Raw genomic sequence first — 14,256 nt, forward strand, 5'->3', positions numbered from 1 at the left:
TTACCTAGGTAAATACAGGATTGTGCTCTATGTGCTTTCTGGGGCAATATCTTATTTTAAATATTTGCCTAGGTTGTTATCCTGTCTTGTCTTCAGCAGATTTGCAGGGGCCAGTGAGGCAAATTTTTAGAGATCCTTGCTGTCATCATTAATAGTCAAGTTAGTAACGATATAGGGTAGCTGTACAATTTATTCTCCTTAGGTTTTTTTTTAAGTAATATAAACAATGTTCAGATTTAACTAATGTTTACTGAGCTCCAGTTTTGTTCCATGCATCATGCTAGACATGATTACAAGCATTCATTCAGTTAGTGCTCAGAATAATTCTGTGTGGAAGTGGTCAGGTTATCTACTTGACATTATCCTAAACTTCATTTTATTTTCTTGAAGATTTTATTTATTTATTTATTTATTTATAAAAATGGTTTTATTCACTTACTTATTTGAGAGAGAGAGAGAGATCACATAAGAAGGGGGAGGAGCAGAGGGAGAGGGAGAGAGATCCCAAGCAGACTCTGTGCTAAGCATGGAGCCCACCATGAGGCTTCATCCCAGAACCCCGAGATCATGACGCGAGCCAAAACCAAGAGTGGGTTGCCCAACTGACTGAGCTACCCAGGCGTCCCATTGAAGATTTTATTGTTAAGTAATCTCTCCACCCAATGTGGGGCTCAGACTCACAACCCTGAGATCAAGAGTCGCATGCTCCACTGGCTAAGCCTGCCAGGTGCCCCTGAACTTCACTTTCTTGTCTCCCATACCAAAGTGGCAAATCACACTGGCTCTACTGTCAAAGTAAGTCTGAGTCTGATCACTTACTATCTCTACCACCACTGCCTTAGTCTGAATCACATCGTCTACTGTGTAGATGGTTTCAGGAGCCTCCATGCTGCTCTCTCTGCTTCCACTCTGCACTTCTTCTCCCCTCCCCTCCGTCCATAATTTCCTACAGGGAAGACACAGTGGGAAAGTGTGACCTGGTTATTATAGGAACATACTGGATAGCTCCTAGCGTCCAATATATGTGGGGAGTGGAGGAGAAGGAAGACTTGAAAGAATTTTATACATTTAAGTAATCAGGAATAGAAAATTATAAGAAGAGGATTCAGTTCTTAATTGATGTTTAATCAAAATGGAAGTGTGGAGGAATATGTTTGATTATGTAATTTAGACAATTTAAATGCACCATATTTTTTTTTTCCTTTTGTGAATCATGCAAACTATAATTTGTCAGAGTTTCTGTCTTAAAAGAGTCAGGACAAACAGGAGTACACCTGTGTGTGATGTTGATTGTTTTCTGCATCCCACCTTCAGTAATGAATTTTGATCACTATGCTAGAAGAAAGACTTGAACTACCTTTTTATTCCCTTGAAAGTTATAGTAAAAAATTATTGTCATATGTAGAGGTGATCAAAGAGCAAGCAGATAAAAGTTATTACAGAAGTGTTATCAGCCAGTTAATTAACAAAAACATTAGGATATTTTTTCTGGGTTTTGTCGTATTTGTGACATTTGTCAACATTTAAAAGTTTGCAGTTTGCTGTGATTTCTCTTTTTGATACTCACTTTCATACCTAATTTTGCATTTGAAATTTAAGAAATTAAAGAGACACCCTTTCTCTATTATTGAAGCTCTGGGCCCTAGAAAACCTGGATCCTGCTTTATTTTTGTGAGCTAACTTAGTTACATGATGTCTGGAAGTTCCTTCTCATTAGTTTGGAGTGAGTTACTGTTTCCTACAACCCAGAGGCTTTGGCTAACATAAATACCTTTAAAGAATTAGTGGCAGAGTGGGACCCAGAGGAAAGAAGAGGACATATGTGGTGGGTGGGCAAAGAAAAGTCCCGATTATACGACAGTTCTCAGGGAGAGCATGACCATATGGGGATGGGTGGTGGCAGCAATGGGGTCTATGGTATTCCTAAAGATCCCAAAGGAACCTAATAGTCACCGGACAAAGAAAACTCCCCGGCTTCCAGCCCCACAGAGAAAAAAAAGCTTGGAGGGAGATTGAAAAGGACTGGAGAATTTAGCCAGCAGCCAGTCTCCTCCTTTGCAAGTTGTACACACTCCTCAATATAGTGTGTTGACTTTGTATGAGGAGGCTGAGGTGCTGTTATCCATTCACAGGATGCTGGTGCGTAATGAAAGCAGAACAGCGGGAGCTGTACATTGGAGAGGGCGCTTTTGATTTGTAGCTCCTTTTGTTGCTTTCCTTTTGAGTTTCCTTGGTTCTGTGGTTTGGACCTCCACAGACCTAGAAGAGTTCAGAAACTTGAAAGGGAAAAAGCCCTTCCTCCCCAGGGCCGGCTCCTCCACTTTCATCCTGTGTCAGGTGTTCACGCCTCACAAAGATGGTGCTAAATGGAACTCTCTGCAACCTCTGGGTAGCTGGGAGTCCCTCTGAGATGTTATGTTCGGGCAATAATGGAGTCTTGTTACTACAGGCTGTTAACACGCAGCCTTCCATTGTGGAAGAAAGACATCCAGGCAACCACAAAGCACATGGCTTCCAGGAGAATCTCAGGCTCGAGGATCTCTCAGGGAGTTTGGATCTTGAAAAGAACCTAGAAATCTTGGGCCCTTACTTCTCAGAGCTCTTGTTCCCTTTTTCCCTGAGTAAGTGGTTTAATTTTATCCCTGTGTCTTGCAACACAAGGAGTTTAAAGTAGATTGTTGTGGGAAACAACCAAGAAGTATAAGCAGTTTCAGGGAATGTGCTTTGAAATGTGGTTGTATTATCTTCCTCAAAGGATTCAGATTCTAAATATCTATATAGCTATTCCTGTATCTGTACCTTTATCTACACAATAGGCTAGGTATCTTGCTTTCTGGAAATTTTCTATTATTCTACTTTAACTCCTAGGGAGGATAAATACATGGAATATATTCTAACACGCCACCGCACTTGGTTACTTGATCATGGCATTCTTTCCTACTAAGCTCTGATGTGGTTTCCAAACCATTTTCAGAGAGGATTCTAGACAGTCACCTTCAATCACCAAACTTTGTCCCTTATGACAAAGATTGTTGAGGGGATGAAGTCCTCTTTACATGATTCTAAGATCCTTTTACCAAAGACCTTCTTAAAGGCCAGACACTTATTTGCTTACTTCCAAGATAAAAGAGGAGAATGTGAAGTCTCATAGAAAGTTTAAAGTAAACATGGGGTAGTAGGGCTGGTGAAATGTGAAAAACAGAGAGAGAGAGAGAGACAGAGAGAGAGGTATGTGTTTAATTTATATTAGGTATTTTTGTCTGCTAGGCTGATTATAAAAAAAAAAAGCTACCTTAGCAAATCAATTATAGTTAGAATGACAGGGTACAATAGTAATAGTTGAGACAAGCTTCATTAGGCATTTGTGAGTGTGGCTTTTTTCTTCCCTAAGATCTGCCTGGGTCACTGGAATAACTGTGAATTTGGGTCAAGGACCCGAGTAAGCAGGGGAAGGCTCATTTATCATCAAAGAAGGGTGAGACAACTGTCATCACTCCATTTGACTCCAGCTGTGAAGGGAACAGCTTATTTTTGTTTTAGTGATGATTTGAGAGACCCATCAATAAAATCACCAATACTCTTTGCAGTGCAGCAATCTATCTGTATGTCAGTGTGTGTGTGCATGTGTGTGCACACATATGCTCGCTGCAAGCAGAAAGGGAAAACGCAGGAAAAAACCTTACCTCTGCACACGTATTTACATATGAGTCCCTTCTTTCTGTTCACTTATGTTAGGGGCTCATCTCAGAGCCTCCAGCCGGTTCATCATTGTCCCTGATTGTTAGCATATTGAGCTTGTTTCACAGCTTTCTTGCTCAAATGTGCTTGGGTTGCCCTACTGTGCTACTCATATGCCCAGGCCCAGAGGATTCTTAGGAGGAAGGAGTGATTACCTGGAAAAAATGGACTGAGTAGATTGTCATCAATCACTTTCCTTTATTTTCAAGAGCTCATCTCCTGAAACTTAATCATTTTGAAGACTCTAAAGTCCTTGTCATAATTTCCTGGGTACTTACTAAGCTAACACACACACACACACAGCACTTATGATGTGTGAGGCACTGTGCTAAGTTTCTTTTTTTCATGATTTCATTTAAGCTCTACAACCACACTGTGGGGTAGGTACTATAATTGTTCCCTGCATTAATTAGTGTAGCCTACCTATGCTAACAAATAGACCCAAAATGAATGATGGCTCGGATACTATGGCTCACATAAGAGTACTGTGTAGGTGAAAAGTTTAGAGGGCATCACCTGCATCCATACAGTTATTCAGGAACCTGGGCTGTAGGGAGCTTTTCTCTCTTCAACAAGTAATTTTTAAGGTCACCCTGGGGGCTCACCTCCATTCCAGCCAACTGAGAAGTGAAAAGAATATAGATAGAGTACTGTGAGGGGGTCTTTATGTATCAGGTCTGGAAGGTATGGTGATCAATTCGGTTCACATTTAATTAACTAGAGCTTAGTCATAGGACTACCACTAAGGGTAAGAGGAACTGCGAAATGTAATCCCTGGCTGACCAGCCAACTCTCTGAGATAACTCTACCCAATGGGGCAGGGGGAGTGAAACACAGATTTTTGGTGATCTGTTAGCCCTCTTTGCCCTACTTCTTTCCTCTGGCTACCAAATATTTCAGAGCACCTTTCTTCTCCTACTGTTCCCTAAGAAAGACCATCCAGAGTCCCGTTCACTTACTGAATCCAGGTCAAACTCCAGACTTTCAGAGTAATGTGCGGTCTTATGTCAAGTGTGGATGGATGTGATTCCTTGTGCCTGGCAACATATGAACCAAAAGCTGAGTTGTCTTCCCAACCCCTACCATACACCCAATAATGACAGTATAACCACACACACAGATGAGCTTCATCTTGGAAACTGAAAGCATGGGAAACTCACAGCCACCACTAATCCACAGCAAAGATGAAATCATCCCTGGTGAAGTATATGATGGACTTTTGAAAACAGGTTTTTGTTTTTTTTTTAAAGATTTTATTTTTTAGAGAGCGAGCGAGAGAGAAACAGCATGAGAGGGGCAAGGGTCAGAGGGAGAAGCAGGCTCCCCGCCGAGCCGGGAGCCCGATGCGGGGCTCGATCCCAGGACCCTGGGATCATGACCTGAGCCGAAGGCAGACGCTTAACCATCTGAGCCACCCAGGCGCCCTGAAAACAGGTTTTATAGGCATTTGAATACATTGCATCTTCTCTGTTTGGTACATACATACACACATACACATACATATATATAAATGTATATTATATAATTCATATGTATTTATATCTATAATACTGTGTCTATGAATATAATATTCATACTTATATATGAAGAAAGAACATATATGTAATAGCGAATGAACCTTTTTGTTATTCAAATCCTCTGTATCTTTGCTTTGTTTTAAACCTTTGGTTATGTGAGGGCGCCTGGGTGGCTCAGTCGTTAAGCAGCTGCCTTCAGCTCAGGTCATGATCCCAGAGTCCTGGGATCGAGTCCCACATCGGGCTCCCTGCTCAGCGGGAAGCCTGCTTCTCCCTCTCCCACTCCCCCTGCTTGTGTTCCTGCTCTCGCTGTCTCTGTCAAATAAATAAATAAAATCTTAAAAAAAAAAAAAACACAAACCTTTGGTTATGTGAAATAAAACATGCATTGAGAGATGTGCTTAAACACATGTACAAGTTAACATAGTAATAACATGAACATGGGTGTCCTCATCATGTAGATCAAGAAATAACATTACCAGCATGCCAGAAGTTCCTCTCCTCCATCACCTCCTTATCATGGGGAAGTTACTGCCTAAGGTAATTACTCTCCTGACTTAATGAGACTTGCTTCCCTGTGTTCCTACAGCTTTACCACCTAAGCATGCGTTCCTGATGTCCATACTTTAAATCTGTTTGTTCTTGAATGTTATGTGAATGGACTGATTCTGTGTGCATTTTTGGTGTCTTATTCTTTTCACTAAACATTGTAATATTTGTTGAGTATTGCTGTGGTGGATTTGTTTTTATTCATGATTTAGAAGTGTTCATCTCTTATTCTAGCCTGTTACGTTTTTAAGTCTACATTTTCAGGAAATGTGTTCAATCTGCTGCTTTGGTCTATTGCTTTGACAAAAAATCATCAACAATAACTCTCTTGTATTAAGTATAAGATACGTTGATTCTTTCTTGTTTGTTTACCTCAGCTTTTTAAATTTTCTTTTTATTCAGTTATAACATGTACACAATAAAGTACACAAATTTTAAGTTGCATAGCTCGCTGAATTTTTACAAATGTAGATGCCCGGTAGTCACCACTAGGATCGAGTTATAGAGTTTTTAACACCTCAAAAGACTTCCTCGTGCCCTTTCCAGTCAATACACACCATCCGCAGATACTGACCGTTCTGATTTCTATCCTTATAGATTAATTTTTCCTTTTCTTGAACTTCATATAAGTGAAATCAGACAGGAGATTCTGTTTGGTGTCTGTCCTCTACCCATCAGTATGTTTTGGGTTCCATTTGTGTCATTGGTGTAGCAGTAATGTCTTCCTTTTTAGTGCTGCGTAGTTCTTCATTACATGGATATATCACAGTTTGTTTACCCGCTCTTGATTATAATGAATAACACTGCTCTGAGCAGTCTTCAATATGTCTTTTGTGAGAGAATACATGTATATTTTCATTTATCTTGAGAATATACACAGATGTGGAATTGCTGTATAATAAGGTAGCCGTGTATTTAACTTTATTAACACTGTGTTCCAACAGTATTGGAAAGTGCTTGTAAATACTTTACACTCCAACTGACAATGCCTGAGCATTCTAGTTGCTTCTTTACCAACACATATGTTGTCAATCTTTAAATTTTAACTGGGAGTTGGCAAATTTTTTCTGTAAATGGACAAATAGTACGTACTTTGGACTTTATTGGCCTTAAGGCTTCTATTGCAACCTTGTAGCTCTACCACTGAACTGGAAAAGCAGCTGTTGACAATAAGTAAACAAATGGACATGGCTATTTTTGGTGATCTTAGGTCTAAAACATCCATGTCCATCACATTTGTATTTCAGCCAATAGATAGAGGGCTGGCAAAGTGGCAATCTTCTTTTCTTTAAGAGAATGACTTATAATTGCATATATCGCTTTAATCCACATCTTATTGGTTAGAATTTTGTCACAAGACCAATTTGCAAGAGAGGGTGAGAAATTATTTTGCCAAGTCTTCTGTGATTAGCTAAAATTCTCAGGGGTTCTATTCAAAGAAGACAACGAGAATGGGTATTGGTGGACAACTAGCTGTCTTTTCCACAGTGGGCCATGTCCTGTGGAAAATTTCCTTAGCTCAAGGAAAATTGACTTTTATTTCTTTCATTATATTCCCTCTCCATGTTTGTCATTCTTCTAGAATTCATGGTAGACAGATATTGGCTTTCTAAGGTCTATTTTGAAAGAAGTAAGATATAAGTTCTATCATGATTCTTGTCATTTGTCTTATAATTTCTGTCTCTGGTAGATTTTCAGTTGTTAATTCAGTTTTAGTTGATCTCCATTTTGGTATTTGGCTGATTTAGTGTAAAAAAATCTTAGCAATCATATTTTTAATTTGCAGACTGATGATTGCTTTCCACAGAGCTCTTTTGATAAATTGTATCAAATCTCTTGAGGATAATTTTTATATATTTAAATTTCTCTTCAGTATTGTTTATAAGCTCTGTTTATAGGGATTGGTTATTTTACCTTTCAGCCTAGTGTCTCTTTCATTTATTAGTTTTCCTCGTAAATTTTGTTATTTTGGCATCCTTGCTTATATTTATAATTTGGAGTTAACTTTTTTAAAAAAAGATTTGTTTATTTATTTTGGGGAGAGAGAGAGATAGAGAAAGAGAAAGCACACAAGCAGGGAGAGGGGCAGAGGGAGAAGGAGAGAAGCAGACTCCCCACTGAGCAGGGATTCTGACGGGGGGTGGGGGGGCCTTGCTCCCACGAACCTGAGATCATCACCTGAGCTGAAACCAAGAGTCAGATGCTCAACCAACTGAACCACCCAAGCGCCCCTAATTTGGAGTTTAGGTTGAGAAGTACCAGTAGTTGGAGTGGATTTCTTCAACACAAGTGAAAATAATAATTCTCCTGATAGATAATTGAGTTATGATTATGGGATGAGTGGCTCTACAGCTATGCAGGGCAGAAGAACAAAGCAACATTTGGCTGTGGAGCCTTTTCTTTAGTTGCATGAGCAGTGGTTTCATGCAACACCACCATTGTTCCCATGCTCACTTGAGTTGCCTTTGGGAACATATCCTCCACTCGATTTAGAGTGATGTATTTGAGGCTTGTCATTCAAAATATATTGAAGTCACCTTGAAAGCAGGGACTAATGCAGTTGTTTTCCAGCACTTTAATTAATTTTCTCATGGACAATCACAAGATATATTGTCTCCGCCAGGGCTTGCCCACTTAACCTGATTCTCTTATTTGGGAATTATTCTGTAATTCTGTTGGTCTCCTCTTTTGTGTGCATGGGACTGTAGGTATCTCAGTTCTTTGGGAGTTCACTGTCAATCTTGACATATGTTTTTTCCTTGATGAAGTTCCTTGATGATCAGGTTGGCCGATGCACCCTCTTGTGCTCCATCACCTGTCATGAACTGAGACAATTTTGTGCCAGAGCTATTGGAGAATGAGCCAAGAATCTCAACAGGGTTCTTGGAACAGGCTAAAACTTTGAAAGCAATGTCCTTTCTGTGTTTCAATAACCTGTTTAAAAATATTCCAGCAGAATGTTTTATTTTGCTGGAATCTTTTGGAAGGGCAGTTTTGTGGTAAGCCTGGGAGGTATATATCTGGAAAATAGCACAGAGTTTGGTACACAAGACATCATGGGACTGTCAGGAGAGCCAGTTATGATGCCGTCTAAAGCCTGGAGGAATGGAATCCAATGACCAAGTGGGAGATGGGGGAGGTCTTGTATTTTAATTTATTACTTTGGTGCTGTGGTTTTGTTTGCCTTTATTTAAAATTAAGCCCATCAACTGATTTTCAAATTGACTTTTGGCATTTTTTATAACATTTAGAGGAACAAAGTTGGAATCTGACTATTGTTTGGCTTCATCAAGAATTACTCTATTAAAACTATTACTTCAGTTAAGTTCTAATTTCCTTAGTTAACTTTATTACTATATAACATGTTTGCTTTTCTTATTACAAAAATACTATATGCTCAATTACAAACATTTTTAGAAAATGCAGATAAATAAAACTAATTTTTTAAAAAAGATTTTATTATTTATTTGAGATAGAGCGAGAGAGAGAGCATAAGTTGGGGGGGTAGAGGCAGAGGGAGAAGCAGGCTCTCCACTGAGCAGGGAGCTCAATGCGGGGCTCGATCCCAGGACCTTGGGATCATGACCCCAGCCGAAGGCAGACACTTAACCCACTGAGCCACCCAGGCGCCCTTAAATAAAACTAATTTAATGCTTAATCCTTCTAACCAGAGATAACTACTGTTAACTTTAAAAATATGTATATCTTTAGCTCTTTTTCTTCCATATGTGAATTAGGCTTAATAGAAATTAGGTTACTTACTGACAATCATACAGTAAGTAGTGAAGCCATGATATGGAACAAGGCAAACTTATTCCAAAGCTTTGCTCTTAAACACTACAATTTATACTTTGCCTTACGGATCAAATCTTGGCCTAAGGAAGTCTTGGAAGATGTAGGATTATGGCAGTTTGGAGCCAGCAGCCAGGAGCTGAGTGGAGGAGGTTGACAACTGTTGTGAAACATTCTGTTGGGTCCCAAAGGGAGTGTTGTTCTTTAAGCGGTCTGCTTCTCTTAGTTTTCCAAAGGTCCTGCTCTTGTTGATGTCTCATATTTTGTTGGCTCTGATATCCCACTCTCTTCCAAGTATCCTACAGAGTGGATTCATTATGTTTAGTTGTTGTTGTTGTGGTGGTGGTGGTTGTTTTTAATAGAAACCATGCACTGTTGAACTCTATAGAAAAACAAAACTCCATGGATCCTAATCTTGTAATGATCAACTTGGGCAGTTTTCCCGGTGAGGTTGAGCAAAGATAGAGGAGGTGCTGTGCATAGCACAGCCTTCTTCATCATCCTTTGGTTTGCTCATTTCCTTGGCAGGCTCTTAGAAGTTCACGAGGATTCAGTTTGCCACAACAGCTCTCTAAGATCTGCCTCAGGCAGTGCATTTCAGCCAAGAGCAAGCCATGGAAGATCACAGGTATCTGAAGTCGCAGGTGATGGTCCAAATTCTTGGCTCCAACTATAAAATACTGATTTCCCCAACTCCTATTCTCTGGGCTTCCTTGCTCTGAGGCCAGGCTGGTACTGTTTGCATAAAGTGCTGTTCCACTTGGAAACAGCTGTGCCTAGAAGCAGATGAGAGTCGGCGAAGTAGGGATCATAAGTCAGCAGAACTGTGCTGGAGAGGCATTTTCTGTTGCTGCTTTTGGTGGATGCTGACTAGAAAATCAGATTCTCTATAATCAACAGAACTTTACATCATGCTTTAGAAGTTAAAAATCTAAGCTCAGAGATCTTTAATGATTTACTACCCTGGACAAAAGCTGCAGCTCAGAGAGTCTGTCCTTTTTGGCACAAATATTATGATCTCATCAAAACAAATGTTATCAGAGTACTCCTTTTAAATAGGTTTTTTTTTAAGTGTGATAACTTATGATTGTAGGATCTGCCTTCCCCCCCCTCTGCTGAATGTCACATGGTCTCATCTTCCCCGCTCGAGTGACATAAGCTACTTCAGCCTGCTGTCCATGAGACACATGGTGGTGATCTGAGCTATACTCAGGGACAAAAGGGACACTGCCATTACAATGTGTTAATAAACTGGGGAGTGGTAGTTCTTATCACCTGGTCTGTGAACATTCTCTTGCTTCCTTCAGTGCTGTGCCTACGAATGACAAGTTTTGGGATTTGTTTTTACATTTATCAGTCTATCTTCTTTTCCCCTCAAAGCCTAGCCATCCCTGGATGCTCCATCACTCATAAAGGTGATACAAAAGATGGAATTCGAATAAGAAATGTAAGCCAAGCAGGAGTTTGAGATTTTTTTCAAAGCTTTTATTTATTTATTTGAGAGAGAGAAAGGGAGAGAGCAAGAGCACAAGGTGGGGGTTGAGGAGCAGAGGAACAGGGACAAGCAGATTCTGTGCTGAACTCAGAGCCCGACCTGGGGCTTGAGCTCACGATCCTGAGATCATGACCTGAGCTGAAATCAAGAGTCAAACGCTCAACCAACTGAGGAACCCAGGTGCCCCAGGAGTTTGAGATTTTAAGTGATATGCTGAGTAGGGCATTCTCAATTCATCTCCTCCTTCTCTCACATGCCATCTATCATCTTGGACCACAGTCTCTGAGTATCATCTACCCTCCCCCCCACCCACAGTTAACATAGCCATGAGTTGTAACCCTGATTTTGGCATGTTGATGGCAGAGTTGGTTTGGACTCATGTGATGATCCAAGTTCCTGAGGCAAAGTTAGACAATTTAACCAACCTGTCACCATACTATGTAAAGCCAGAGTAACCAAAAAAGTGAGGACAAATCAGTAGTTTCTCTTTCCTCACGAGAAAGGCAACTGTCCTGTATTCCTGCTCCTAATAATATGCCTGGGCCTAACAGTACACCTGTGAGGTATCTTTATTATCTGGTTGGATAAACTTCAATATCTTGAAAAAACACATTCAGCATGATACTATATAAAATTACTGATGATGAGGAAGCAGGAAGATATGATGTAACACTTCTAGTCAATGATAAAGTATAAGTTGAAATAATTGAGATCTAAAAACAGCTCCTAAATAGAACCGTTTACATAAGAGAGTCTGTGATTATAGGGAGAGGAGAGCTCTCCACCAAAATTTAGCGCTGTGCTTTCCATGGTACAGGATCAACCTTGGGAAGAAATTGCCCACCTAACGGACTACATTTCCTGATCCTCCTTGCATGCAGATGTGGCCATGTTACCATTTTGGCAAAGGAGCAGAAGTATTATTTCCTGAGCCAGACTTTTAAGATGCCAATATCTCTTTTAATCTTCTTTCCTCTGTCCGTCTGGATACAGGAGACTCCAGAGGCCTGGGAGTTGACGGAGTCACAAGTTGGAAGGACCCTGGTTCTCTAAATCTCCATGTGGAGGAGAGTGGCCTACTCACAAGGAACACTTTCACTGGATGTAACAGTTTTATTTTTAAGAGCAAGTGGCATTGCCCTAACTAATACATCTGGGGAGGGGAGTTGGGACAGTGTATCAGTCAGGGTAATGACCTTGCCTGTATTTGTGTTTTGCCTTTCGGTAGTCTAGATGATGTTGTATCCAGATGCTAATGTCCAGATGACCCGTCAGTTGATGTACTTATATAAGTGAAACTACATGATCCTATTCCTTTGCCACTTTATTTACTAACAAGGGTTTAAAATGAAATGTTCTCCTTTGTTTGAACATGCGCCATCAAATTCTTCATCTATCAATAGCAATAGAAAACGTAACTAACAAGTCTAATTTCTTTTAGATCTATTTCGGTGTGTCTCATGTTCTCAATGTCATTGGTACCACCCTCTCACACCTAAGTGATCATCTGGCTTTCCGTAACACAGTTCTTTGATTTCACTGAGAACAGCCCTTTGTCAGATTTAGGCGGCATATGTGCTAATCATAGTTTAATTGGTCTCTCCTGGTCTGTGGTGGCACAGGTGTGATGCAAATAAAACATATATGTGCAGTGGAGGTGATTGGAATTATGGTCAACTGACAGGAGACATCAACGTTTCAGTGCTTCAATAGCTGGTTTATTGGATAAGACAGGACAATTACCACAACTGGCCGTTCAGGATGGTTAGAGCTCCCTATAGGCTTTGAGGCAGGTGTTTGTGCCTTCAGTTTAATCTCTTCCTTTCTAGTTCCAGGCTGCATGCAGCCCTTGGCACCGGCAGAAGCATTTATACAGAAATGTGGGTCACCTGGATGCCCAGCCCAGTGGATCTGGATGCTCATTACCAAACAAGGCATGAGCTTCCTGTAACACAAGCTCAATTTCTCTGGGGGGAAAGGTAACCTGACTTGCAATCTTTTTTGGATCATCTGTGTTTTTGATTTAGTAGAATTGTGGAAATTGAGAATGTTTTTCATCAGCTCCAATGGACCTTCTAGAACATATGCCGTTCAATCTCTGATTTTGCAATTGAGGATTCAGGGTCTCAGGGAGGTTAAATGGGTGCCCCAGGCACAGCCGATCAGCAGGGAGCCAGGGCAAGGTTTTAGGGCTTCTCAGCCGGTGCTGATTACATGACCCGCAGCTGCTGCTCTGAGCCCGTTTTCATCACCTGTCAGCTCCTGTTTGTAGGAGTTGAAGCCTCAACAGCTTCTAGAGTTTGGAGAAGTAAAACAGATCCAGAAGGAGAAGTTGTGAATAATTGTTTTCTTCTTTAAGGCTTCTTTTTCCTTCTGCAAGGATTTTTGTATCTCATCACAAAACAGCTGTTATTCCACGGTGGTGCTCTTCTTGCAGCTGGTGTTAAAGTTGTTTGAGACCTGTGAGGATTCTGCCCTATAGCTAAGTTCTAGTTCACATTATTATGGTTGATCATCCCAGTTTTATTTCATGGAGGACATGTTTGGTAATATTATTATCCATATTTTTAGAGATACCGAAAGTAGGCTTAAGGGCTATCTTATAACTTTCCTAAGGTCACCTGGGCGGTAACAGCAGAGCTGGGATTTGAACCTGAGACTGGCCTCCACCAAACTGGGCTGTTGACTTCATGATACATAATCCTGCAGAGTATTCGGCACATCTCTAGTAGTTTAACTTACTTCCGGGAAGAAGATTCAGCCTGGGGAGAATCTGTTTTATAAGGATGAGAGATTTTCTTAAAACTCCTCTTTCAGGATCAAGATTCAGATGGAAATTTTCTTAGATCTTCTCAAAGAGTGTGTAGTCTGAACGTTGTTTCAGTGATTAATCTAGGCTCAAACTAGGAGTTACGGAAATGGGCCAGGATAGTGGAAAGATCCAGAAGTCTGGGTGATGGTACCTCCTTCCTGAGAAATCTCTGTCAAGGAAATCACTGTTAAGTTGTGTTAGATGTCAGTCCATTCTTCTCTGGAAGTAAATTAGTTCCTTTGATTTTTTTGGTAAAAATTGGTCCTGGCTAACTTTTCCGTATTTATCACTTTCCTTATAGAAATATCGTCCTTGCTACTTGGGTCATTTCTGTCAAAACTAAACAATTTCTA

General features: G+C 40.4%; 2 long non-coding RNA genes across 2 annotated transcripts in view; both read left to right on the top strand.

Annotated features, from left to right (window-relative positions):
- The window catches only part of LOC145722601 (uncharacterized), a 124,602-nt gene that overhangs the window by 19,949 nt on the left and 90,397 nt on the right, over positions 1–14,256 (top strand). The gene's annotated exons all lie outside the window — the stretch shown is intronic.
- LOC145722603 (uncharacterized) lies at positions 265–6,098 on the top strand. The gene is made up of 2 exons (XR_014146971.1): positions 265–4,967; positions 5,173–6,098. It is a non-coding gene; the product is annotated as an uncharacterized LOC145722603 (long non-coding RNA).

The sequence above is a fragment of the Leptonychotes weddellii genome, chromosome 7, assembly GCF_054177405.1.
Source record: "Leptonychotes weddellii isolate Sample4059 chromosome 7, ASM5417740v2, whole genome shotgun sequence".
In the NCBI taxonomy this organism is placed as follows: Eukaryota; Metazoa; Chordata; class Mammalia; order Carnivora; family Phocidae; genus Leptonychotes; species Leptonychotes weddellii.